Genomic DNA, 5,716 nt, shown 5'->3' on the forward strand with positions numbered 1-5,716 from the left:
TAGCTTGTGGTGTCGATGCATTAGCAGCAACATGAAGTGCTCTTACAAAATCATTTTCAAATATGTCAAGGTCATAATGAAGAGAATAAAATAGTGACTGAAGGTGTTATGCATGGTGTGTTGATTGTCATAATTGTAACCAAATTATCAGATGCTAAATAGTTGTGAATATACCAGTAAATTAAAGGGAGGGGGTCAAAAGAGAAAAGAGATATAATACACCTGCGGCCGGATATATTAACTCTCGCAAACACTGTCTCTTTGTAACAGTTACTAGAAGTATCAATTCCTCACCTAGCGACGTTACGACCCATTTTCAAACGTCAAACTATGAGAATATAGGGGTCTCGTAACCGTTACGACTGTATTTTCTATCGCTAGGTATCGTAAGGCTTTATAACCTAAAAGAATAGTTCGAATGACCAATCAGTGTTAGGTCGGAAAAAATCGACCAATCACAGAAAGTTAACCGCTGAACTGTGGCAGCACTAATGAGATTTACTAATAACAGTTTATTTATGAAAAATTTCACAAAAATCTGATCAAAAACTATTCCATTGTAAAAGTCATAGCAAATGGCTCATATGAATTGTGTATATTACCTGTAGATAAGAAACAATTTTATAAATAATTAAGTTACACGAGAAAGAAAGAAAAAAATCATCTTTAAGAAGGAATAAAGGACCAAGTGACAGCGTTATATTCAATTCCTTAGAGCAAATAAAGGAGAGTCGTAAGACTTTAATGTCAGTAAATATCATATTCTTATTTAAAGATAGGTGCAAAGGGTCACTTTCACCAGTTAATGCCTTTAATCTTCACTACCTTTATCAATGAACTTATAAATCTATATTTATATCTATATCTCGCTCTTTATATGTATGTAATAAAATCATTTCACATATAAGTATATATAAACAAATAAACACAAATATATATATATATATATATATATATACATATATATAACATATATACACACATATAGAAATATGCGTATATATATGCACATATATACATATATATGTATATATATACATATATATGTATGCATATATATAAATATGCATATGTATATACACACATATGCATATATATATATACATATGCATATATATATATATATATATACACACATATGCATATATATATGCATATATATGTATATATACATATATGCATATATATATTTGCATATATATATGCATATATACGTATATATGTGTGTATTAGATCTCTCTTTTCTCTTTTGACCCCCTCCCTTTAACTTAATGATCTGTTCATGACTATTTAGCATCTGATAATTTGGTTACAGTTATGACAATCAACACCCCATGCAGAACACTATCAATCACTCCCACCAAATAGAATAAAAAAAAAGAGCCAATTGGCACTTGAGGACTGGGCACTATTGTATTCTCCTCATGATGACCTTGACCTGTCTTCCAACTACTGGTAGGAAGACAGGTAGACAAAACTATTAGGACATAACAAACATTATAGTATCCAACCTTAAGTTCGACATTAAAACAACCCACTAAATAAACTTTCAGAGGAACTCCCAAAGTTTCCCACAGACACCCATATGATTAAACCCATCAACGACCAAAGTGAAGAGACACTAATATTAGGGTCATCTCCAATCAGTGTAAATGTAAGTTCCAATATCCTTGTAGAATGCAAATATGACTACAAAATGAAAATCCAATTGACAATGTTTTCACTGAATAAATGGAAGGCTGGGCAGAGTTGTATTTTCCTTCTGATGACCTTGAAACTTTCCAAGAGGATTTTATAAGACCACTTCATGATGTTGCTAACACATCGACACCACAAGCCACAAGGAATACTCACAGACATACAGCTCACTGGTTTTATAACAACATGATCAAGGAACTCAAATACCGATTACTTCAACCAAGGAAAACACTTAAAAGGCATCCATCCCCAAACATCTTTGATATTTACAGGACAGCTAACAGACTGTTCGTCTTCTATGTTTGTTTGGTGTTTCTCTATGATGCTTGAGGAGGAAGAAAACACTGATAAAAAATAAAGAAGGTTCACTGAAGATCGGCTCTGACAAAATTAATACGGAACTCTTCATGTTCCTCTGCCCCACATGCCAGGCTCCGTCTGCGAGTGTTACTGCCAGACGTATGAATACAGAGACGAAATAAAATGTTGTTCTCTATAAATCGTACAGAGAATCTCACTCTTTCACATAGGTGATATGCTATACAGCAATATAAACTAAACATAACCTTCTATATTTCACATAGTATAACATATCACACAAAAGACGGTGTGCATAATATAATCACATAATTATCACTAAATACTTACAATAATACTGGCATTACAACATGGCACTCACAACTCACATCATTATCATAACTCACTTCATTATCATAACTTACACAGACTAATTTGGGAGTTGCAAGAGATCAAAATAAATTACTGGCTACAATGGTGTGAATCTCTTAATGCACACTCGTCATTGTCAGACTTAAGGAAAAGCTGAATATTATCACAGGAAAATACAGAAGACAGGCTTGTCACCCACATCCTCTAATTAGTTCCTTCAAATCAAACGTGACACTTCTCAACTTACTCCTTTGACTTCAAACAGGCTAAAACTTTTATTATCTGAAAGATCTTAAATAATACAAAGAGCAATTGATATAGAAAATGTTACTGACATTCCTTTCACTTATTAAGAGAGAGACTATCAAAATTAAAGTCTGAAAAGATACTTCACTAGGAATAGATCAAATAACTTACTCAATGTTAAACCAGCTAGACAACCATGCTATACTCATGTTAAGAAACCTCTTCAATAAATCTTTTGAAGAAGGTCGTCTTCCTGGTGCGAGGAAGAAGGCGACCATCCAATGCCTAAAGCAGATAATATCAAGACTTACCGTCCCTTCTTCCTATTATCCTGCTTGAGCAAAAACAGTGAACGAGCAATTCTTTCAAGATTAAGATTCATAATCCCACAACCACACAAACATATCTTTGCATATTGAAAAAGACTAAGCACTATAGACAACCTCGCATCAATCCATAGCCAAACTGACGGTCAAAACAGAATCATTATGTTTCCTGATTTGAAAAAGGCTTTTGGGCTAGATAATCGACAAGTAATTATCAGTTTACTTGTCTCTAAAGGCATCTTAGGCAAACTCTTATCCTGGTCCAATAGGCAAAGTCGTGTTAAGTATCAGGGACACCTCTCTGTTGTTGTTTTTTACATTTGAAAATGGAACTCCTCGGGGTGGAATTCTGTGAAGTATTAGGGTCACCTCTCTGAATGTTTTACATTTGAAAATGGAACTCCTCGGGTGGAAGCCCTTTTCTGTTCAGTATCCTTGTAGCTGAACTGATCTCTCTTAACTCAACCGCCCTAGGTTTATGTTCTGCCCCTGTTTTTTTTTTTTTTTTTTTTTTTTTTTTTTTTTTTTTTTTTTTTTTTTGTATGTGTGTGTGTGTGTGTGAATGTTGTTACATACAGATGTTCCCACATTAGCTCAGCCGGAGGAGTCTATCAGTAGCCCTTGTGACCGATCCAGATGTCCCCATTCCTTGAATTGGCGGGAAAATGTGTTTTTCTTATTAATGCAGTTAACATCGATACTGGTATTATTGTTACTGATGTTATGATTATAAGATTGTTATTAAAATCTCGAAAACATTTAAGACAATGAAATAACACAAAACACCCTTTCCAAAAGTCGATGAAAAGGGGAAACAGGTGAGATAGGTAGGACTAATAACCGACTCCTTGGTGACTAAGCACTTGTAGAGCCATCTATGTGAAAATACAATAAATCAAATTGGGCATGGCATGTATTCTTGCCATACGTGGAGATTGGGTTAATCTCCCATCTGACACTCATTTACTTGCATATGCTGATATATCAGTATCAACCGGCAGGGCCAGACTAGTAAATGCTCAACTCACGCTCGATCTCATCGGCAAGAAATGCAACGATTTAGGTCTGCATATATATATATATATATATATATATATATATATATATATATATATATATATACATAAATATATAATTAATTTATTCATGTGCGTGTGTGTGTAGATATACATGTAATATATATATATATATATATATATATATATATATATATATATATATATATATATATATATATATATATATATATATACATATATTTATAGGTATATACCTTAATGGAGCATATGTTGAAAAATAAACATAACTGAAACCGTTTTTTTCATACTATACTTTTTAAACCTCCTCGTATATGTATATCTATATCTATATCTATATATATCTATATATATATATATATGAGACCGGAGGGCCAGTGCTAAACCAACCATGCCACGTGACCCACTAAAAGGAGTGTGCAACTAGGATCTAACTAGCTCCATAGACATTACCTATCTACTCATACATGAGTAATGATAACGAGGTTTTACACACACTCCCCGTGGGCACTCGGTGGAAATTGATTTATAAATTCGAAACCGAAGTAAGATATACTGAGGTATATATATGAAAGATGGAATAATGCAATACCACATTGATATAGATATATAACAATCTTCCGTGACCATGCCTCGAACCTAGGTCACTCCGGGTATGAGACCGAAAGGCCAGTACTAAACCAACCAAATATTGCGCTCTGATTGGCTGGCCGGAGTTTGTGAAATTGTATTAAGGTAGATGTATATAATATAATTGAAACCAGAAACAAATTTCATCAGGTTTCCATAATGTACACGTAAAGGGCAAACACGTATCAAAGTGTTATGGTTTCGGAAATGTTAAAAAGGTTTATATGTATATATATATATATATGTATATATATGCAGGTAAATATATATATATATATATATATATATATATATATATGTGTGTGTGTGTGTGTGTGTGTGTGTGTGTGTGTGTGTGTGTGTGTGTGTGTGTGTGTGTACAAGAAGACACGCACGAAAAAAATAATCCAAATTCAGATAAAAAAAAAAAAGTAAAAAACATTTTAATACCTTATTCTCACTCCAGAAATAGTCCATTTGACCGTTGCCTGCCTCCTGATATGTGGGTCATTCGGCTTATATGGAAGGCCGTGCGAGGGGGCTAGAACTTCGCAAATCTCAAAGCAAGGGTCAATCGCAGGTAGGACGTAATTTGTGCATGTGTGTGTGTGAATGTATACATGGGTACATATAGTACTGTTTATATGTACATATATATATATATATATATATATATATATATATGTGTGTGTGTGTGTGTGTGTGTGTGTATGTGTGTATATATATATTCACATATATATAAATATATATATATTCATACACAGACACAGACACACATATGGTTGTGTGTGTGTGTGTGTGTGTGTGTGTGTGTGTGTGTGTGTGTGTGTGCGTGCAAGTATATATATGTGTGTGTGTTTATACATGTGTTTCTGTGTGTGTGTGTGTGTTTGTCTTTGTGTGTGTGTGTGCTTGTGTATGTACATATATCTGTGTATATCTTTCAATCTATCTGTCTATGCTATATATATGTACGGGAAAATAGCTATCTACCTAAATAGGAAAACATAACAAATGATTTTCTATGGATATGCAACGTTTCTCATCCTCAGGATCTCCCGTTCAGACTGGCCCACTGCCACTCATGGGGAGATAAACCGCCTTTCATGAAAGGGGGAGGGGCACCTGAAC

At 33.8% G+C, this 5,716-nt stretch overlaps 1 long non-coding RNA gene across 1 annotated transcript in view; it reads left to right on the forward strand.

Annotated features, from left to right (window-relative positions):
- Positions 1-5,067: 5,067 nt before the first annotated feature.
- Positions 5,068-5,716, forward strand: part of LOC125037796 — a 3,173-nt gene continuing 2,524 nt past the window's right edge. Inside the window, exon 1 of the long non-coding RNA XR_007116008.1 lies at positions 5,068-5,165. This is a non-coding gene — a long non-coding RNA (uncharacterized LOC125037796). The remainder of the gene's footprint in view (positions 5,166-5,716) is intronic.

The sequence above is a fragment of the Penaeus chinensis genome, chromosome 24 (assembly GCF_019202785.1).
Source record: "Penaeus chinensis breed Huanghai No. 1 chromosome 24, ASM1920278v2, whole genome shotgun sequence".
Lineage (NCBI taxonomy): Eukaryota > Metazoa > Arthropoda > Malacostraca > Decapoda > Penaeidae > Penaeus > Penaeus chinensis.